At 36.3% G+C, this 23960-nt stretch overlaps 1 long non-coding RNA gene across 1 annotated transcript in view; it reads right to left on the minus strand.

Moving 5' to 3' along the window:
- Positions 1 to 19093: 19093 nt before the first annotated feature.
- The window catches only part of LOC141278211 (uncharacterized), a 700570-nt gene continuing 695703 nt past the window's right edge, over positions 19094 to 23960 (minus strand). The window contains exon 11 of the long non-coding RNA XR_012330558.1: positions 19094 to 19612. This is a non-coding gene — a long non-coding RNA (uncharacterized lncRNA). The remainder of the gene's footprint in view (positions 19613 to 23960) is intronic.

A 23960-nucleotide genomic window follows, 5' to 3' on the forward strand; every position in this document is an offset into this window, starting at 1 on the left:
GGTAGGAGGAGAAAGTGTGAAGTAGGCCATTTTATGAGTATTTGATGATGACCCCAACAAAAAATGTTATGTTCAGGATTTTTTTTTATTAAAAAGTATTGATGTATTACTTAGGATAGGCTAAATGCAATAACAAATAGACTCCAAAGTGTATAATGGTCCAAACACAATAGAAGTCTATTTCATGTTTATGTAACAGTATTAGGCTGGAACATAGGGTGGTGGGGTGACCTTCCTCCATGGAGTCAATTTGAGACAAAGCCTCCTCCACCTTCAACACTTGGCTTCCAAAGTTGGAAGGTCCTCTTTCTTCTAGTCAGAATGAAAGAGCGTAAGGGGAGTTTTGTTTGAGGTAGGTCTAGAAGTGGCATCTGTCACTTCTGCCCAAGTGCCATTGGCTGGAACTAAGGCAAATAACCACACTTAATTTCAAGTAAGGCTAAGAAATGTAGTCCAGTTATGTGCCTACTATAACAAGAATAGATATTTCATTGAGCAGTAGTATGGGCATTTAGATTTTGGAAAGATTTCTATTATGTACATTCTATTAAATATAATATAAATGTTATTTTAGAATCCAAGGATGTGGTCCATTACTTTTAAAGAGCTTATTTGAAACATCTAATTCCTTACTAATTTCAGGTCAGTAAAATATTATTTTAAAAATAAGTAGCAATCATATCAATAGCATTGCATTAAGGACAATCTTTATGTCATTATAGTCGTGATTTACATGTATATACAAGTGTATACTCTTTTATATAAAACATACCCCTAGACTTTGCAAAACTGGCCATAACTCAATTACTTTCATAGTAAATGAGGTGTTCATCTTTACTTTTAAAGAGAAACTTATTCTTTTATCTCTATGGCTTATTTTCAGAGATATTTATTTTAAGTCAGGTACCAGAGTATTTTACTCAATTCTGCATGACACCAAATTACCACGTTACAGTGCACATGCCTTTTTTTTTTTTTTTTTTTTTCGGTATGCGGGCCTCTCACTGCTGTGGCCTCTCCCGTTGCGGAGCACAGGCTCCGGACGCACAGGCTCAGCGGCCATGGCTCACAGGCCCAGCCGCTCCGCGGCATGCGGGATCCTCCCGGACCGGGGCACAAACCCGCGGTCCCCTGCATCGGCAGGCGGACTCCCAACCACTGCGCCACCAGGGAAGCCCTACACATGCCATTTTAAGGGATCACAAGAAGCCAAATACGGAAGTAGGAACATCCAACTTATTAAAATGCTTCTGCTCCTCTGCTTGATGCTGACCGAGACTCTACTTTTTGGTTATCTTGCTTTTCTTAACAGAACATAGAAGCTGCAGGGGAGCTTAACAAATACCATTTTCACTTTAAAACACACTTCATGACACTAAAATAATAATTGGAGGATAAATCTTTATAACTCATATATTAAAATTAAACGTTAAAAATGTACTCTCTCTAAGGTTTATAAACGTGAATTCTTTTAATTTCATTATTAATTTTACCAGTTTTACACATATATGAGATGTCTTTGGCTTCACTTATGGTGGTTTAAAGTACAGCATTTTTTTTTCTTTTTAATAAAGGGACTTCTCAAAAATTAGAAGCAAAAAAGAGCAAACTCACTATTTGACAGCCTGTTCCATCCGTTCACATCTTTCTGTAACATTATCCTTTTGATCTAATGGGCTCCAGTAAAAGATGAAAGTTTGCGTGGTGTGTGAGCCAAACTTGCATTGCTGTTTTTAAGTTACAAAAGGATGAAAGGAAAATGCTGTTCTTACTCTTTGATTATTTTTGCATATGTGTAACTTAGAAAGTGACTGTAAAAATTGAAACTTTCCATGGGTCTAGTTTGCAAAAAGGAAGCCACTCATGGCCAATTTAGAAAAATAAACATCCAAATTCTGAATATTTGAAAAATTACTCCAAGGCCAGATTTGTGACATTTCAAACATTTAAAGTTGCCCTCATTGCTGATAGTCTTATCTATTGCTGAGGAAATTCACACCCGAGGCATAACTATTTCATACCTATACAGTGGTGGCGTCTTTGGAAATCTTTTTTTTTTTTTTGCTCTGTTTGGGGGAATAACAGTGAACCAAAGTGACTCAATTTCAACACTACTGTTTTGCACAATGTGTCAGTGTGTCTCTAATCTCTCAACTTCAGGAATGAAGATACGATTACAAAGGAGAGTAAATCTGGATATGTTGTTCAGACATACTTACTTCCTACACTTAAAAATTATAGCAGTGTACATCTGCTTAGACCCTAAAAATTACCAGGAAACCTATTTCTCACCAGAGGTTACAACAGACAAAATGTTCACATATCTAATTTTATTTGAGGAAAGAGAGAAGATTTGTTTTAATGTCACCTTAGCATCTTAAGCTAAGATGGTAAAATGCTTCTTTGCTAAGTGATGCTTTTCAGAATTTAATGCTAAAATAATATTATGGAATTAAAAGTGACCCTAAAGACTATCTTATAAAAATGCCCCACCCCTTTTGTTGATGACTAAAGTAAGACTAAGTGATAATATTAATTGAAGGTGATGAAAATCATATGTTTTAATTCAGTATAACAATAAAGATTGCCTGATGCAAGGTGTTATCTTGTGTGCTATGGCTTGCTGTGCTAGGTTTTAAATATTATAACATGAAAAGCACAAAATCTGAACATCACTTTCCTGAAATCATAAGCAGAGTGTCAAAAGAATTAGATTTCTGTTCACTTTTTCTTTTTGGGTGAGCGCTTCATGTTTATATAGTATAGAGATTATATATCTCCAAAACATTGCTCCCTTAAATTTTGGTCGTGTATCAGTTTCCTTGATCCTATAACGACATTTGATGTTGAACAAATGAACATGTCAAAGAAACTCTTCTTCATGATTCCAAGTAATCTAGGAACATATTATGTAAGAAAACATATTTTCTTCAAAATCTGCAGTATAAAAACAGATAATCCCACTAGTCAATATAAACATAAGGTAGAGGAGGCCAGTGAAAATGCCACCATCCACCAATCACCTCCTCAGAAGTTCTTCGTCCCACCTACCACATACTTCTGTCAGATAAATCTACTTCCAGTCTCTCATGTCAATTCTTTCCCCTCCATCCCGCTACTTTCCTGTTCACTCAGACCTTCGTAATCTTTATTGGGCCTGTTTCTATTGCCTCCTAACAATCTGGCTCTACACCATTGCCAGAATGGTTTACATAAAATGGAACACTGACCACACCATCTTCTATTCTACTTACATACAAACTTTTTGAGGTTTTTACCATACCTAAAGAATTAAGTTCAGACTCCTTAACAGGGCACACAACATAACGTCTTTTATCCATTCCCTTCCTACCACTCTGTGTCATCTCTGATCACCGCATAGTTCCCCTCTGTCAGCACCCAAAGCCACATGTTATCATGCCTGTTTTTATTGATCTTTTTATTTTGTATGCCAAACTGTCCTCCTCTCACCTCATCTGCTTTAAAAACCTCTAAAATTAAATTTTTAAGTTAACATCTCTAACACATCCCTGGCATACATAACCATCACCTAGACATATCTTTAGCTGGGGAGGAGAGTACATTATCTCAATACTTCTGCTATAATTTTGTGATTTCTCTTGAAGTCAAATTTATCATGCACCCTCATAAAACAGAGTAGACTTTGAATGAAAACAAAATGCCTGGTTTGTGTCAATGAGCTCCGTGTTCCACACCAACTCATGATTTTTTCTGCATTGAATCATGCTTGCTTTTAGAGGAATGGAGTCCTGATACTACCACCATGCAAATCATGTCTCTAGAATACATTGGATTCTTGCGGGATGCAATGACTTTTAGGCAACTCTAATGCTTTGGGGCAAATGCAGATCAGATATGCTGTTTAGCAATTGACTGATAATTCCCCTAACATGTTCAAGTGACTTGAGAGTTAAAGTAAAGGTATATGGCTTCAATACCAAGAAGAAAAAAAAATGGGTTTGACTATATCTAAGTCATATATTCTCATTACTTTTGGAAAAAAAGGCTTTGCATTTGGCAGATTTTTTCAGTTACACACTATAAAAGAAGAAAATGTTTTGCTCATCCTGGCAAGAACAATATTTTCCTTTTTAGATTTATTTTTTAAATAATTTGCTGATTGAAAAGTCACACAGGTAAATCATGTTCTCCAGAAGTAATGACATTCCCAGGCCAGCAGGCTTTAGTTCAAAATACTAAACCAGGCAGTGTCTGGAATATCCATTTCCAAATGGCATGCCAGTGGGATCAAACCCTGGCATATTCAACCTCTATTTGAATGAGTAACATACTTTTAAAATAGAACTGGCAAATCAAAACATTTAGAATTCTGACCTTGGCTTAGAGATATAATGACATGCTTGAGGTTGACTTTACTAGTTAATATGAAGCATCAACACCTGGCTGCATAGTAATTATCAAAGAAGATGAAGTTTAATTGCTGGAAAAACTACAGTGTTGTCCAGAAGCAAAGGCTATGATTTAAATGTATATTAGATGGCCTAGAAATGTGCATCTCAAAACTATACTGCCGGGCTTCCCTGGTGGCGCAGTGGTTGAGAGTCTGCCTGCCGATGCAGGGGACGCGGGTTCGTGCCCCGGTCTGGGAAGATCCCACATGCCGCAGAGTGGCTGGGCCCGTGAGCCATGGCCGCTGAGCCTGCGCGTCTGGAGCCTGTGATCCGCAACGGGAGAGGCCACAGCAGTGAGAGGCCCGCGTACTGCAAAAAAAACAAAAAACAAAAGAACTATACTGCCCACCTCACCTAGATTTTCTGTTGCATGAGTAGTTATTCACTATTTGGTGTGTGATTTTCTAACTGCATCCGAAATTCTGTAAGGTTAAGGAAATTAATATCTATTCTATAGCCTCTCTCCCTTCTTTCATTTAGTGTTTATTGAATGTCTGCTATTTTCCAAATAGCAATGCTGAAGGATGCAAGTACAAAAACAGCAGTGTTCCCTATTCTTGAGACTTTCACTCTAATGAGAAAAACAGATATGAAAACAAATAATTATAATGTACTAGGAAAAGCAGTGTACTACAGGCATATAAAGAACATTATGGGACAAGAAAGGGAACAGCCACACTGGCCTAGGAGTGATCCTGGAGATCGCTTTGGGCTTGGCCTTGAAGAGTGAGCAGGATTTAAATTAGAGTAAGGAGGGTAAGAACATATCAGGTAATGGCAAAGGCCAGAAGGCCCTATGGGGCAGGGTATACTCACATTAGTGCTTGCCCCAATTAGCTTTGGCTGGAAGACAGCATATTCTCCAGAAATCTTACTATAATTCTATGACTTCTGTAAGTAACAGGAACAGAATAGAAATGTAAGTTCTGAGCAATATAATACAGCAGAAGTGTGTGTTTAAAGCAAGAAATTTTGAGCCAGACTGCCTGGGTATGGATTCCAACCCGAACATCTAAATACTGTCTGACTTTCAGCAAGTTATTTAAGTGCTGTAAGCTTCAGTGCCCAGCCCTGTAAATTGAGGAAGATATTAATAATTGCCTCATAAAAATTTTTGTCCGGATTAAATAATTATTATAACTTTCTTAGAAAAGTGAGGGACATGTGAGAACTTTCCATAAATGTTAGCATCAATTTTAAACAGTATTGCTGACCTGTAATTTTTATACCATAGAATTCACCCATTTAAAATATGTAAGTCAATGATTTTAGTAAATTCAGAGGATCATGCAACTATCACCTCAATCTAATTTTAGAATATTTTCTTCCCCTCAAAAAGATACCTATTGAATTTCATTCTCTGTTTTTACTCTTCTATCTCCCAGGTCTATGTAAAACCTAATCTCATTTCTGTCTCTATAGATTTGCCTATTTGGGACATTTCGTGTAAAAGTCATTATAAAAAATGTGGTCTTTTGTGTCTAGGTTCCTTCTCGTAGCATAGTATTTTCAAGATTCATCCATATTCATTCCTTTTTATGGCTGAACTATATTCCATTGTGTGAAATGCCACATTATATTTATATATTCATGAGTTGATGGGCATTTTGGATGTTCTGTTTGTTGTATATTATGAATAGTGCTGCTATGAACATTTGTGTACAAGTTTTGCATGGACATATTTTTTCATTCCTCTTGGCTGCATACATAGAATATAATTGCTAGGTCACATGTTAACATTTTGACATTTCGAGCAATTGCCAAACTGTTTTCCAAAGTAGCTGCACAATTTTCTTTACCATCAGGAATATGCATGAAGGCTTGAATTTAACTGTATCCTCACGACTGATTGTTTCATCTATTTTTGTGAAAATTGCTGTTCTAATTTTGACAGGGCTTGCACTGAATCTATAGATGGCTGTGGGTAGTGTAGACATTTTAACAATATTAACTCTAATGATCCAAGAACATGGGATTTGTTTATTTATTTATTTTTTAATTTGGGGGGGGTTGCTTCTTTATGCTACACTAACATATAGTGTTGGGGTAGTTTGGAGGGTTCAAAGATAACTACCTTCAAGGAACTTGGAGTCAAGTGGAGGAGATACTAGTAACCGTAATTCAAGGCAGATAGAAGTGAGTGCTGAGTAAGTCAGGATTGTTTTTGTTGTAAGTGACTAGATCTGGCTTAACTAACAAAGGGAATATATTTCTCACATAATTAAAGTAACTAGGGGTATCTTTATTTATTTTTTAAACATCTTTATTGGAGTGTGTTAGTTTCTGCTTTATAACAAAGTGAATCAGCTATACATATACATATGTCCCCATATCTCCTCCCTCTTGCGTCTCCCTCCCTCCCTCCCACCCCCTCCCTCCCTCCCACCCCCTCCCTCCCTCCCTCCCACCCTCCCTCTCCCACCCCTCTAGGTGGTCACAAAGCACCAAGCTGATCTCCCCATGCGATGCAGCTGCTTCCCACTAGCTATCTGTTTTACATTTGGTAGTGTATATTAGTCCATGCCACTCTCTCACTTCATCCCAGCTTACCCTTCCCCTCCCCAAGTCCTCAAGTACATTCTCTACATCTGTGTCTTTATGTTTTTCATCAGTGTCTTATGATTGTTGGTGTATAGATCATTCATTTCCTTGGTGAAATTTATTCTTTAGTATTTTATTATTTTGAGGCTATTGTAAATGAGAATGTTTACTTTTTTCAGAGAGTTTATTGGTAAAGAAACACAAATAATTTTCGTATGTTGATTTTGTATCATGAAGCTTTACTGAATTCATTGATGACTTTGAAGAGTGTTTTGGTGGAGTTTTTAAGATTTTTCTATATACAAGATCACATCATTAGCACACAGACACAATTTTACTAATTACTTTCAGATTGCTCACCTGATTGCTGTGGTTAGGACTTCAGGTATAATGCTGAATAGGAGTAGTGAGAGTGGGCACACTTGTCTTGTTTCTCATCTTAAAGGGAAAACTTTCAACCTTTCACCATTGAGTATGATGTTAGCTGTGAGACTGTCATGTATGAGCTTTATTGTGTTGAGGTACATTCAGTCTACACCTACTTTATTAAGAGTTTGTGTCATAAAAGGATGTTGAATTTTCTGAATACTTTTTCTGTATCTGTTGAGATTATTTTATCATTTAGTCTACTAATTTCATTCTGTTAACCATCATTGCATCCCAGGGATAAACCCCACTTGATCATGGTATATAATCTTTTCAATGTACTGATCAATTTGGTTTGCAAGCCTTTATTTTTTATTTATTTATTTATTTATTAACATCTTTATTGGAGTATAATTGCTTTACAATGGTATGTTAGTGTCTGCTTTATAACAAAGTGAATCAGTTATACATATACATATGTTCCCATATCTCTTCCCTCTTGCGTCTCCCTCCCTCCCACCCTCCCTATACCACCCCTCTAGGTGGTCACAAGGCACCGAGCTGATCTCCCTGTGCTATGCGGCTGCTTCCCACTAGCTATCTATTTTACGTTTGGTAGTGTATATATATTGAGAGTTTTTCATCTATATTCATTAGGGATATTATCTTGTGGTTTTCCCTTCTCATAGTGTCCTTATCTGGCTTTGGCATCAGGGTTATGCTGGCCTTGTAAAATAGGTTTGCGAGTATTCCCTGCTCTTCAAATTTTTAGAAAATTTTGAGAAGAACTGGCATTATTTCTTCTTTAAATATTTGGTAGAATTCACCAGTGAAGACACCTGGACCTGGGCTTTTTTTATGGGAGGAGGTTTTGATTACTGATTCAATCACCTTACTCATTGTGAGGCTGATCAGATTTTCTATTTCTTCATGATTCATTCTTGGCAGGTTGTACAATTCCTAGGAATTTATCATTTTCTTCTGTTTAATTTATTGGCACACACTTGTTCATAGTAGTCTCTTCTGATCCTTTGTAGTTCTGTGGTATAAATTATAATGTCTCCTCTTTCATTAATAATTTCATTTATTTAAGTCCTACTTTTTTCTTGCTAAGTCTAGCTAAAGGTTTGGCAATTTTTTAAAAAACTAATTCCTAGTTTCATTGTATTTTTTTTTCTTTTTTCCCCTGTTGTTTTTCTATTCTCTGTTTTATTTGTTTCTGTTCTGATCTTTGTTATCTCCTTTCCTTCTTCAAAGTTTTGTTTTAGTTTGTTATTCTTTTCTAGTTTAGTAGACTTCTGGCTGCTCTAACATTTTGCTTGTATCATGGAGCTACCAGCCTTCTCTTCTTTTTTGAGTCTTTATTGAATTTGTTACAATATTGCTTCTGTTTTATGTTGTGGTATTTTTTTTTTTGGCCGCGAGGTATGTGGGATCTTACCTCCTGACCAGGGATTGAAACTGCGCCTCTGGCATTGGTAGGCGAAGTCTTAACCACTGGACTGGAAGGGAAGTCCCTACCAGCCTTCTCTTAATTGTTCTCTACCAAAACCTCCAATACCCTTAGGCATGAAGTTCTCCATGCTCTATTTCAAATAAATTCAGACTCCATCAATTCTACGGCCTGCCTTTATTCTGGACAGAACACCAGAACTACTCCACTGAAACTTGGTGGGTTGAGGGGGGAGCTAAATTTTTCTGAAGTGATATCTTCACTGAGTGGTTATAGGATGGGGGCAGTGACAACTTGTAGTCTTCTCAGTTTGACTCTTCTAACATGGAACTTCCACCCTGCAACCAATCTCAGGTAGAGATCACTGGGGCCTCTTTATTCTCACCCCACAACATTTTGAGTAGAGCTTCTGCTCCATGGGTAGGGGATAGATAGGGGAATGGATACCTAGTCCTTTCAGTCATACTTGGCTGGGGTAGACCTTCTGCAACAGGCAACAGGAGGGGATGAGAAAACCCAGCAGCCTGCCTTTGCGAGGGTGAAATCATATCCCCAAACTGGATAATGGGGGAGAGAGAGAGAGCGCTCCACCTTCTTAGTCCTCACCTGCTAATTGTAGAACACTCAGGGTAGAGCTTCTGTAACGCAAAGCTTGCAGAGGTGGGGGCATTTGTGGTGGTAAGGGATTAGAACATGGGTCAGTTATGTTCTACAGTTATGTTCTTACTGAGATTTAGTAGATTTTCTTTAATGATTGTTTCTCCGTTTGCTGTTTGCCCTTAGGATAATTTCCAGAGACTTTGAATAATTGCTGGTTTGCTTTTCTGTTTAAAATAATTTTCACAAGTAAAATTGTTTTGTTGAGGAGAAAGTCCACCAATCTTCATACTCTGCCATTCAGGAGGTCCTGCCTCCTTTAATTATTTATTTTTGCCAGTGCATTATTTTTTTTTTTTTTACCTATTATGATAGAGCGTTAATCATTTAATTCCTTCTATAACTGTAAATCTTGCCATTTTTTTATAAGGAGCTGAATTTACAGGTTATTAAAAGATATTGAGTATAGTTCCCTGTGCTATACAGTAGGTCCTCATTGGGTATCTCTATATAGTAGTGTCCATATTTTAATCCCAAACTCCTAATTTATCCCTCCCCCTCCCTTTCCCCTTTGAGACTGGGTTTTAAACTAAAAATTAGTGAGTTACTTTGATTATGTAAGGTTAATTTTCCCATCTGACATGGACTGAATGTTTGTGCCCCCTAAAATTCTATGTTGAAACTTAATCCCCAATGAGATGGTATTTAGAGGGGCCTTTGGAAGGTGATTGTCATGAAGACAGGGCTCTCATGAATAGCATCAGTGCCCTTATAAAAGATACTCCAGATTGTTTCCTTGCCCCTTCTCCCATGTGAGGACACAGGGGAAAATCAGCAGTCTGCAACCCAGAAGAAGGCTCTCCCCAGAACTCAATTATGCTGGCACCCTGATCTCAGACTTCCCGACTCCAGCACTGTGAGAAAAAAATTTCTGTTATTTATAAGCCACCTAGTCTATGGTATTCTGTTATGTCAGACGTCCTTCAAGCATAGATGAATAAACCAGACCAAATTCAGTTCAGTTATATAAATAAAAGGAAGTTACATATTTGAACACTTGAATTTTGTGATTAAAAATTCATACCTCCTACATTATATTGCACTATTCCCGTGTAGGTGTCATGTGAAAAATAAGAAATACAAGGTGAAAAGAAAAATTCAAATAACATTATAATGAATGAAAATTTGCTCTCAAATTGCTCACACACACACACACACGCATGCATACACACACTACTCAGTTCAAATATACCCATAAGAAGTTGGCTTTCAAACTTCTCTTACTATCCCAGGCATTAACTTTAAATGACTGAAATTGTATATAATAATTCATAAGACCCCCATTAGATATCATTTATAACACTTTGGACAGATAAACTGGACCAAATTTTTCTTCTGAGTATTCTGCAAAGGAAATAAATGTTCTACAAAACAATATTACATAAGCAGACCACTTGGGAGATGTCTAAACAACTTAAGAGTATACAAATACTTTTGAAGCAGCACAAGATAATTTATAAGCTTTTATTTGTATAGGAATTGCTGAAAGTTATTGTAGAGGGCATTCATTTAAGCAAATCCCTTAGGACCATTAAAATGCAACAGTGAGATGAATTCTACCTACTGTACTCTGAAGGAAAGTGCAGTTGAGACACACAGCATTATGCATGACCCCCAATTCATGGCAAAACAGATTTCCATAAAGACTTTTGAGTTCTGCCTAATTCTCACATACATTGATCTTGTGATTTAACACATCTTTCATTTGTATCTGGCTTTAGTTACATTATTTTCAGTTTTTTCTCTGTACTTTCTCTTAGCCTTTGTATGTTTTATTCCTTATACCTAAATCGCCCAACCCCAGTATTTCTCTGAATTGGAAATTTCCAGATGAGGAAGACTGGTAAGCAATCCCTCTTCTGGGAACCTTTCTTCACAGGCCTTAGAAGACAGAAGCTTTCTTTCTTACCTGCTGTGTATCTCTGTGCAACAAAATTCTGTGCATGAAATAAAGGACTTGGCCATGTTGATATTATGATGCAATATTTTTTAATAGCCGTGAATACTGCATACCATGATACAATAGTATCCAGTAGGGTTGAAGTTAATAAAAGTGACACATAGCTACTTCACAATGCCAACAACTGCAGATTTCTTTCTTCTTTTCAAATGGATCTCCCAACTGGTGTCCTCTCAGAACTTTAAGGGAACTGCTCTGTAGGAATCTGTTCAGTCATTCTGACATGCTCTTAGAAAATAAGACTGATGATGATCAAATCTGCCTGCTGAATGATAACAGCAACCTCTGCCCATTCTCCAGAGGCCTATGGCCATCAGCAGAGGCGTTCTGCTTTATGAGCTATCAATAGTGTGTTATCCTCTAAGGTCAAATCTCGGGAAGATAGAACCACACCTCTTTCTCTTACACAAAGTGTATTGCATGGAGCAACACTAAAAATTATTCATAGAGGTCCAATGTCACATGAATAATATGAATTGAGGAACCCAGGAGGAAAGAGTTCTGTCATTTAACTTGAATGGGTTTTCCATTGCTTTGCAAGCATTTTAAGGTTGCTCGCTGTGCATTCCTTTCTGGGAATCATTTCATAGTTCTTGCATAATACATGATACATTTTCTAGATAAATTAAAGTTTGAAAACTATTTCTTGCATATATACATTTTTTTTCTTTATTAGTGCCAAGTTCTTCTAAACCAACTACTCTAAAATATCAATGGCTCTATGTATCAAGGGGTTAATGTGATCAATATAAACTGTGGCGTCTCCTTGGCATATGTTCTAAACCTCTAGGGAGCTGTGCAGATTGGGGCTGTGAAATGCTCTTTGACTACTTCCTGTTTCCATACCTTGTGCAGTCTGTATTGAATTTTTAGAAAAGAACTTCCAGGCTTATTCTAATTTCAAATGAATCTCCAATATAATGATGAGTCATTTATTACACAGCATGACCTCTAATAAACTTTTATATTAATACGGCAAAAAAATAAAAAAGTATATCTAAGCTTCTATTAAGATATTGCCTATTAAAAAGCTCCTGGCATTGGGCAACTCGAATGGTTGACAACCTTCTCGTCTGCTTGCCGTACTTCATGTGGATCTTTCTATCATAAATAACAAAACACTGAAACTGTTTTTGAGGAGAGAAGAAGATGCACCAAATTTGTTGGCAATGCTTTCTTCAGATAAAACTGGTTTTTTAAAAAAATTTTATTGGAGTATAGTTTATTTACAACGTTGTGTTAGTTTGAGGTGTACAACATAGTGATTCAGTTACACATATGCATATATTCATTCTTTTTCAGATTTTTTTCCCATATAGGTTATTACAGAATATTGAGCAGAGTTCCCTGTGTTTAACAATAGGTCCTTTTTGATTATCTACTTTAGATATAGTAGTGTGTGTATGTCAATCCCAAGGTCCCAATTTATCCCCCATCCCCCACTTTTCTTCTTTGGTAACCACAAGTTTGTTTTTGAAATTTGTGAGTCTGTTTTTGTTTTGCAAATAAGTTCATTTATATCATTTTTTAAAATTAGATTCCACATAAGAGTAATATCATATAATATTTGTTCTTCTCTGTCTGACTTACTTCATTTAGTATGATCATCTCTAGATCCTTCCATGTTGCTGCAAATGGCATTATTTCATTCTATTTTATGGCTGAGTAATATTCCATTGTATGTATGTATCACATCTTCTTTAACCATTCCTGGACATTTAGGTTGCTTCCATGTCTTGGCTATTTGGAAATAGTGCTGCAATGAACATTGGGGTGCATATATCTTTTCAAATTATGGTTTTCCCTGGATATATGTCCAGGAGTGGGATTGCTGGATCGTATGGTAGTTCTGTTTTTAGTTTTGTAAGGAACCTCCATACTGTTCTCCATAGTGGTTGTACAAATTTACATTCCCACTAACAGTGTAGGAGGGTTCCCTTTTCTCCACACCCTCTCCAGCATTATTGTTTGTAGACTTTTTGATGATGGCCTTTCTGACCGGTGTGAGGTGATACCTCATTGTAGTTTTGATTTGCATTTCTCTAATAATTAGCTACATTGAACATCTTTTCATGTGCATCTTGGCTATCTGTATGTTTTCTTTGGAGAAATGTCTATTTAGATCTTCTGCCCATTTTTGATTGGGTTTTTTGTTTTTTGATATTGAGCTGTTTGTATATTTTGGAGATTGTTGGTCGCTTAATTTGCAAATATTTTCTCTCATTCTGTGGGTTGTCTTTTCATTTTGTTTATGGTTTCCTTTAATGTGCAAAAGCTTTTAAGTTTAATTAGGTCCCATTTTTAAATTTTTGTTTTTATTTTCATTACTCTAGGATGTGGATCCAAAAGATATTGCTGCGATTTATGTCAAAGAGTATTCTGCCTATGTTTTCCTCTAAGAGTTTTATAGTGTCTGGACTTACATTTAGACCTTTGAATCATTCTGAGTTTATTTTTGTGTATGTAGTTAGAGAATGTTCTAATTTCATTCTTTTACATGTTGCTGTCACGTTTTCCCAGCACCACTTATTAAAGAGACTATCTTCTCTCCATTGTGTATTCTTGTCTCCCTGTCTTAGATTAATTGACCACAGGTGCATGGGTTTATTTCTGGGCTTTCTATCTTGTTCCATTGACCCGTATTTCTGTTTTGTGCCAGTACCATACTTTTGATGACTACAGCTTTGTAGTATAGTCTGAAGTCAGGGAACCTGATCCCTCTGGCTCTGTTTTTCTTTCTCAGGATTGCTTTGGCTATTTGCGGTCTTTTGTGTTTCCATACAAATTTTAAGGTTTTTTGTTCTATTTCTGTGAAAAATGCCATTGGCAGTTTGATAGGGATTGCATTGAAACTCTAGATTGCCTTGGTTAGTATAGTCATTTTGACAATATTGATTCTTCCAATCCAAGAATATGGTATATCTTTCCATCTGTGTCATCTTCATTTTCTTTCATCAGTGTCTTATAGTGTTCAGAGTATAGGTCTTTTGCCTCCTTAGGTAGGTTTATTCCAAGGTATTTTCTTCTTTTTGATGTGATGGTAAATGGGATTGTTTCCTTAATTTCTCTTTCTGATCTTTCATTGTTAGTGTATAGGAATGCAAGAGATTTCTGTGTATTGATTTTGTATCCTGCAACTTTACTGGATTCATTGATACACAGAAAATGCTAACGATGCTACCAGAAAACTACTAGAGCTCAAAAGTGTTGTATTATTAAGAGGCAACGTTAAACATTTTATTTTTTAGGTTTCTGTATAAGTAAAAAATAAGGTACCTAGATAATTAGAAGTATAGATCTGTTATATGATACTGAAATATGTCATATAATGCTGTTTGTATTTCAGGCGATTGCCAGATTTAGTTCATAGGATGATAAGAGATTTTGAAACAGTCTGGGGACACTTAGCACATCACCACTCAAGCCTATATTAGTAAAGATCAACATGAAGGTTAAAAAAGTCCTTCAGATTTCTTTGGAAAGGATTGTTAGTATACTAGTTTCAGTGTACACACAATCACTCACACACACACACACACACACACACACCCACGGGAGAAGGGTGATTCTCCATCACATAAAGCCAAAAGAAGTGCTTAGAGGATTTCTCTTGCAACCTCTGAATTTTTGTGAATGTGTAGGTTGATACCTAAACATGTGTTGAGATCTAAAGTTAAAAGCCTTGGGATGGTTGGGACCTGGTTGTAGGGGATTAAAGAGAGGAGACAGGCAGCACTGGGAGCCAGCTGATCTTCCACTGATATAAGGGCAATATACGTCGTTCTGGTGAGCAAGATGTCTCCTTGTAGAAGGGAGCTGTGATAGTTTTAATCTATGGTCACAAATTTCTTTGGTATCTTCCAGTCAAGAAGTAATATATCCAGTCTCTTTGAATTTGTGTGGCTTATGACTCTTTTGATCAAAAGGATTTGGCAGAAGTGAAGCTATATGATGCCCTACGCTAAGTTATAAGTGCAATGCAGCTTTCAGGTTTCCTCTGGGATATTCCTTTTTTTTTTTTGAACCCTGAACTCCAAACAATTGCTCAGTCTTCAAGCCACATGGAATAGCTACATATAGGCATCCTTTTCAACAGCCACTGCTGAGCACACAGAAAGTAGGCAGCATCAATTGCCAGCTGGGTGAGTGAGCCATCCTGGACATCCATCCAGGTGAGTCTTCAGAGGGCGACTATCAGAGCCAGCATCTAACCACAGTTGCATTAAAAAGCCCAAGTGAAAACCGCCCAGCTGAGTCTTTTCCAAGTTCCTGATCCATAAAGCAGTACGCAAGATAAAATAGTTGCTTTAGACAGATCAGTTTTAAAGTAATTTATTATAGAACAATAATAACTGGACCACAAATCGTCTGAAATCTCAAGAGGAGGTTTTAAGATGGATGATAGTTTGTAGTTTTTATATTATACGGACTGGAAAAATTTTTTATTATTTCAAAAGTAGGGCCATTAATATATTGTTTGAGGATGTCAAGAAAAGCAGTGAGATTGTCTTAGATTTCATTCTGGGAGGAAAGGTACATCCCCTAGAGCTGATTAAAAATAGCAGATGTAAAAAATAATTATGTTCCTTCCTTCTAACATCAAGCTGAGTCCAGTTTACTTAATAAATCAGGTTCCAGCTCCATCATCACCATTACCTTTACAAGAAATTCATATGTTCTGATTAAGTTTTTAAAGGCCTCTATCAAAACATTTATTTTGGCATAAAGGAGGCATCTTCATAAGCCCTCCTTTACCCATTTTTAGTGATTATCCAGTTAACATTGGGTTAGTCACAGATGGTTCAATAAAAGACATCCTTTTGAAGGAGATGTCAAGTCTCAGGAAGCCAGATTCAGTGAATGCCTCAACAAAGAGTGGAATGGAAAGAATCAGGAGAGAAGAAAACCACAAAAAACAATGATTTTGTATTTTTCTAATTTCACTTACATACAGTAATTATCTTATACTTGAATTATCTTCTCTTTTTAGTGACCCATCTTCTTCCCTGAACTACTAAAACAATGCAGTTTAGGCTTCCACTGTGACTGACCCACAGTGGTGGAATCTCACTGGGCATGATTCACCCCCAGTATTCTCACACAGCTTTAGAAAACTTAAAATGAATTTCTCTTTCCTCTAAATTAACTTATAAAAATAATTATCTTTTGCTCCAGTGCCCTACATATATGATGCAGTGTAGTAGGTCATATTCTAAGGAGACCCCAGTGACTCACATTCTTCTACCATCTCTTCCATCCTGAGTGTGGGTGGACCCGTAAATATGTTGACATATCACTCTTGTGATAAGGTTTGTGAAGGGAGATTCTCCTTGGCCCTGACCTAATCAGGTGAGCGCTTAAAGAAACAAGCTGCAAGAGGAATTCCATGTGAGGGAGATTCTCTGTCTCTGGCTTTGAAGATTCAAATACTGAGGCTGGAGGGGGAAGCAGGTGGCAAGGAATGTGAGCACCATCTAAGATCTGAAAGCACCCCAGCCAACACCCAGCAAGAAAACAGGACCTAAGCCTATAACCATAAGAAGCTGGTTCTGCCAACAGCCTGAGTTTGGAAGCAGGTTCTTCCCCAAAGTCCTGCTGGCACCTGATTTCTGCCTAAAACCCTGAGGCTCAGGCCAGCTACCTCAGGCCCAGACCTGCTATGTAAGTACTGTGAGCTGATAAGCAGGCATTATAATTAAACTGCTAATTTTGACATACCTTGTTCACAGCAATAGAAAAGTAATGTAGGCAAACATCATAATTCTACTATAATGCAGTTCTAGAAACATATAATTGTGTCTCAACTTTTTTTAGCATTAGGAATCACTTTTGTATTAGGGTTAATGAGATGAAATAAGGGCCAAGTACACCTTGATAAACTATTTACCATGGATCTTTGGGAATTATTAGCATTGAGTACATTTATCTATTTCTAACAACTTTTCTACCCCAAGAATATGCTTTATCTCACTGTCCTCTTTCATAAACCTTGGCATGTCAGCAAATAGACCACTTCGAAGAATTTTTTTTTTTTCTTTTTTGGATATAGTTGCTTGTAGTAGGCCCTTATGATCCTTTGTATTTTTGTGGTGTCTTTTGTAACTTCTCCTTTTTTCATTTCTAACGTTATTGATTTGAGCCCTCTCCCTTTTTTTCTTGATGAGTCTGCCCAAAGGTTTATCAATTTTGTTTATCTTTTCAAAGAACCAGCTTTTAGTTTCATTGATCTTTTCTATTGTTTTCTTCATCCATATGGCATTTATTTCCTCTCTGATCTTTATGATTTCTTTCCTTCTACTAACTTTGGGTTTTGTTTGTTCTTTTTTCTCTAGTTGCTTTAGGTGTACAGTTAGGTTGTTTATTTGAGATTCTTCTAGGTAAGACTGTATTGCTATAAACTTCCCTCTCAGAACTGTTTTTGCTGCATCCCATAGGTTTTGGATCATCATGTCCATTTTCATTTGTCTCTAGGTATTTTTTTATTTCCTCTTTGATTTCTTCAGTGATCTATTTGTTGGTTAATAATATTGAATATATTGTTTAGCTTCCATGTATTTGTGTTTTTTACAGTCTTTTGGTTTTTTTCTTTTTTTTTTTTGGTAGTTGATTTCTAATCTCACACTGTTTTGGTCATAAAAGGTGCTTGATATGATTTCAATTTTCTTAAATTTACTGAGGTTTGCTTTGGGGCCCAGCATGTGATTTATCCTAGAGAGTGTTCCATGTGCAAAGAATTTAAATAATAATGCTGGCCAAACTCACCAAAATACACTGGTTGCTTCTTCTTTGGGCAGAACTTTTGTTTCAACTTATACTCCAATGGGACATGAGTCTCATCCTCTTTCCTCTTTTGTAATATTTTTCTCCCTAAATGTTATTTGCTCTTTTGGAAAGGTGCATTATTCATATACACATCTTTGTGTCTCCCTTTGGTTATATATGAACATTCTGATACTATTGTCCACTTCGATGCTTGCCAGTCTCCACACAGCCATTGGCTGAGTTTCCAGAGGGTATGGTCCAGGCCTCTCAACAGCCCCATTCAGTAAGTGACTAAATAAGGTTCCCAGGGAACTCCTTTACTCTTTATGAAAACACTTTCCTCCCCTCAGAGGCTTAATACCTTTGCTGTTGCCAAGTGTGACCATGCCCTGAGGTTAACCACTGAGGAGCAAAGAGCCTCTATGTGTCTGCTGTTGACAACTCTATCATGTAGGGCTTCTCTACAGGTAATGGTGGCAATAAAAGTAGCATCCATCTGGCAAATGACCAAAAGAATGATACAAGCCATTTCTATAACTCTTCTAGCTAGGAAGTGAAAGGATAGACTGAGGCTTCAGGCAGAGGACTTAGGCATGACAGAGACGATCTGTGGTGTCACACAAACCAATTCTACAACATCCCAGTGCTCATCACCTTACACATGAATATCTATAAAAGACCATCATTACCTATGCTTCACCTCATAGTTGACACAATGAAAACAAGAAACACAGCTCACCCTGTGGTCACTTACCAGAGGATTCTTCCTTAGCTGTATCTCTTATACCCTTTAATCCAAATCAAACCTCCATCCCTCCTCAATCTCTCAAATTTTTCCATAGTGATCTCTAGAACTCATGGTCTGATATTATCTAATCTTAATATTCTCAATCTCTTCTCTGAATGAACCCAATGCCTTCCAGTTTATGCAGAGATTAACTTGAAATTTATCACACAGCTAAATGTAAAAGGTGCTACTATAAAATTTTTAGGAAAAAATAGGAAAAAGTATTGCTACATTTGGGTTAGACAAACAATTATTAGATACAAAAAAAGTGAAAAATTGGATTTCATAAAATTATAAGTTTTGCTCTTTGGAAGACACTGTTAAATGAAAGAAAACAAGCCAAACACTAGAAGAAAATACTTGCATGTTACATATGTGACCAAGGACTTGTATTCAGCATAAAGAGCTCTCAAAACTCAACAATAAGAAAACAATACAATAAAAATGGGCAAAAGATTTTAACAGACACTTCACCAAAGTCATACAAATGGCAAATAAAATAAGCACATGAGGGCTTCCCTGGTGGCGCAGTGGTTGGGAGTCCGCCTGCTGATGCAGGGGACGCAGGTTCGTGTCCCGGTCCGGGAAGATCCCACATGCCACGGAGCAGCTGGGCCCGTGAGCCATGGCCGCTGGGCCTGCGCGTCCAGAGCCTGTGCTCCGCAACGGGAGAGGCCACAACAGTGAGAGGCACATATACCGCAAAAAAAAAATAAAATAAGCACATGAAAAATTCTCAGCATCAGCAATCATTTGGGACATAAAATTCACATACACACAATAACCTGTATGCAAATATTTTTAACAGCTTTACTCAGAATAACTTGAAACAATTGAAAAGCCCTTCAACTGGTGAATGGATAGACAAATTGTGTGGTATATCCACCCTACAGAGCAATGAAAAGAACAAACTCATTACATGCAATAACATATAAATCTCAAATACATTATGGTTAGTGACAGGAGCCAGACCCAAAAGATTACATATTCTTTGATTGAGTTTATACAACATTCAGGAAAAGGCAATTTTTTTTCCATTCTTATTGAGAAATAATTGACATACATCGCTGTATAAATTTAAAATGTACAGCATGATGATTTGATTTCCATATATTGTGAAATAATTACCACAATAGGTTTAGTTAATATCCATCATCTCATAGAGATACAATAAAAAGAAAAGGGGAAAGAAATCTCCTCGTGATGAGAACTCTTAGGAGCTACTCTCTAAACAACTTTCCTATATATCACACAGTAGTGTTACTTATAGTCATCATGTTATACATTACAACCCTTGTACTTGCGTATCTTATAACTGGGAGTATATACCTTCTGACCACCTTCCTCCAATTCTCCCTCCCCCCACACACAGCCTCTAGTAACCACAAGACTAATCTCTTTTTCTGTGAGTTTGTTGTGTTTTTTTTTTTAAACAAAAATTTAGATTCTACATATAAGTGAGATCGTACAGTATTTGTCTTTCTCTGTCTGACTTACTTCACTTAGCATAAGTAGAAAAGGCAAAATTTTAAGAGAAAAGAATAGATCAGTGTTTTCTAGACATTAAGGGTGGGAAAGTAGGTGACTAAAGATGGACAGGGTAAGTGAATAATTTGGGTGTGAGGGAAGAGTTCTGCGTATTGAATGTGGTGTTGGTTTACACAACTGTGCATTTATCACCATTCATACAACTGCTCTCCTATATTAATACTATGTATTTGTGTCATGTTTTTTTTTTAAAGGTTAGACTATAAACGTCCTGCATAGGTCTTTCATTTACCTAGAGTTTCTACTTATTTGTTATGTTTTCTTACTGATTAAAGAAACTTGTGCTTCTGTATAATGTAACCTACTTTATGAACATGAACTTATTTTCTGGAACTTATGCATGGAAATAATCTTGGAATTTATTTTAATTCCTGATCTAGTTTAATTATTGTTTCTTGTTGCCCAAGTCTCTTGAAACACTCTTACTTAAATCTCTTTATCAGTTTTACTGAAGTTGAGATTTCAAAATTGATTCAAAGGAAGTAAATTGTTAAAAAATACAACTATTGTCTCATGCTCTTGTTTAATGATTTAAGGGTGAATAATACAAGTTTATTTCTCCTGAAATATTGAAGGCACTGCTACATTGTATTCTGGTATCTTTTGCTAATTTAATATCTTATGAAAGATCTTCTGCCCTTTATATGAAATCTGTACATTCTTTGTTCTATATCTCTTTCAGAAGTTTTTTATTATCTTCTTTACTCCTTGTGTTCTACAGTTTCACTCTGATATGTCTAGATGTGGATCTTTGTCACTCATTGTACTAGGCATTCAGTAGATGTCTTCAAGGTTATGAAACTTTTTTCAGATATGGGAAATTTCTTTGTTATTTCTTTGACTTCTTCTCCCAGTCTCACAATACATCTTAATTTTCTTTGTTCTCTCTTTTTGCGAAAGCTATTAGAAGAAGGTTAAATTTCATGTATTTTCTTGTGTTTCTCATATTGATTTATATGTCCTAACTTTTCTCTTAGATTTTTCATCTCTGAAATTTTGTTCTTTGAAATAAAAGATTTGCTTGAGTCTCTTTTCTAGGTCTCCTATTAAACTGTTTCATTTTGGCAAACACACGTTGGATTTCCAGGAATTATATTCTTATCCTCTGAGTATTCTATTTACATAATAGCTGCTAAAAATTTTAATACCTTTTCAAAAATTTCTATCACAGTATTAATCAGAATTTCCCTGAATTATTCTTCTCCATTAGCTTAAATATATAGTTTTCTTCAAGCATCATTTTTCAATTTGTTTATTTTACTTCTTATCTTTGGGCAGATTGGTTTGTCTCTAATCTCAGGCCATTCTGGTTTTCTTCTCATGTCTACAAAGAGAAATTTGATCAGTCAAGAAAAATCCTCTATTATTGCTCAGCTTCTTGTCTGTGAACAGGAAGTACTGACTACCAGACTATACTTTTTCACCAAGTTTTGATTTGGAAATTATGTCAAGGTAATAAAACTTTGTAAAAATAAAAATGGTATGCAGAACACCCTTATATTCTTCACCCAGTGCACCTGTCATTAGCATTTTACCTAATTGTATTTGCTCTATCTGTAGATGTATTTTGAAGAATATAGCTTCTCCCTTTGGAAAAAAAGCTTCTCATTGTGTGTTTGGCTAATACTTCATCATGATTAAATTAAGAATATGCATTCTCTGCTGGGATATTGAATAGTGAAGTTGTGTCCTCAGGGCGTCACATCTGGAGCCACATATGACCACCTGTCTCTTGTTAGTTATGTTAATTGTGATCCACCTGCTCCAAGTGTTATTTGATTTCTTCGCTGTATAATTATTGTTTTTTCTTCTTGCAACTAATAAGTAGTCCATGGGGAGATACCGTAGACCATGTACATATCTTGATCCTCATCAAAATTTTCCCTTGATTTAGCATTCATTGATGAATCTTGCTTGATCTAATTTAGCCTGATGGTTACAAAATAATGATTTTATTCTGCATTTGTCAGCAAACCATTACATTCTGTTGTAAGCAAGAACCCTCCATTCTACTCTGTTTATTTATGTGCTTATTCATCTTGTTCATATTTGGTATGGACATGAATTCCTACTTTTCCATGATTTAATTTTTTTTTACTGTATTTAATTATTTTGATGTTCAAACTGTCTTAAATTGGCCAGTTGGAGCCCCTTTAAGCTGGTTTCTATGTCCTTGTGACATTCTCTGATCATTTTTGTGGCACTTCCTTTACTCTGTTATAGCAAAGTGAGCCTTATCATCTTGTACCCTCTCTGTCCCAACCCTGAAAGAAGCCTTTTCTCTGAAGTCTTCGTTCCTTTTAGTGAGGAATAGTATTAGAGACTAAAACCTCAGCACCAGGTATGCTCACTGCTCTTGGGTGTCTTTACTTCTTGGCCATCTCAGGGGACTTATCTAAGAAATACCCGAATACATATATACATAATACAAATACAGTAACATGTATATATTTACATGTGCATATAAATATACACATGTACATACAAATATAAAATTCACACAAATCCTTCAATTCCAATCCACAGGAATACCATCCCCCATTCTATATTTGAATTTCTCTGTCTTCACAGTGAGAACCCTGGTTCCCAGCAAAATCAATACAGTGACATTTGTTCAATCCAATATTAGATGCAAAATAGTTCAGAATTGCTTCACCTGTACCACTGCAATAAACAAGCATGCTACACTGAATTCAGGACTCCTTACCAACTCTTCCCTTTGCTACATCCAACCCTGCCCCAAACTGATATTATATAGTCAAATACTGTGTTCACAAATTACTTGGATTCATTCTTTTCTCTATTTTTCTGTCTTCCTTCTCTCCTCCCTCTGTCCTTCCCTTTCTTCCTCTCTCCCCTCCTTGCCTCTCTTTCTCCTTCCTTCCTTCCTCTCTCCTTCCTTTGATGAATTCTTTATCGCTTCAGCTTGGGTATAGTCTTCACTTGCAATACAAACAGGATTAACATTTGTTTCAGTTTGCTTTCATTTTTTGTTCCACTCCTTCCTATTTTTATTGATTTAATTTCATTATTCTATTTTAAAGAGTATTAACATATTTTCAAATTCAAAAATGTAATAAAAGATGCCTCAGAGGTGTCATTCCCTCCCTTCAATACTATTACTGCCACCACCTAACCTCAATCTTTATTTTCTTTCCTGAGTTTCTCTTTGAAATGAAAAACAGATACACGTTCTTCTGATATTTCCTTTTCTTACATGAAGACTAGCACACTATATAAGCACTTTTAAAGTTTATGTTTTAATTTAACAACTTTTCCTAGAACTCACACTCTGTCAGTTCATAGAGACCTTCCTCATTCTGTTGCATGCCTGTGTAGTGCTCCACTATGTGCATATTTTGTTTCAGGTGTGCAGCAGAGTGATTCAGTTATACATACATATGTATCTATTTTTTTCCATATTTTTTCCCTTATAGTTTATTATAAAATATT

Source organism: Tursiops truncatus, chromosome 3, assembly GCF_011762595.2.
Source record: "Tursiops truncatus isolate mTurTru1 chromosome 3, mTurTru1.mat.Y, whole genome shotgun sequence".
Classification (NCBI taxonomy): Eukaryota; Metazoa; Chordata; class Mammalia; order Artiodactyla; family Delphinidae; genus Tursiops; species Tursiops truncatus.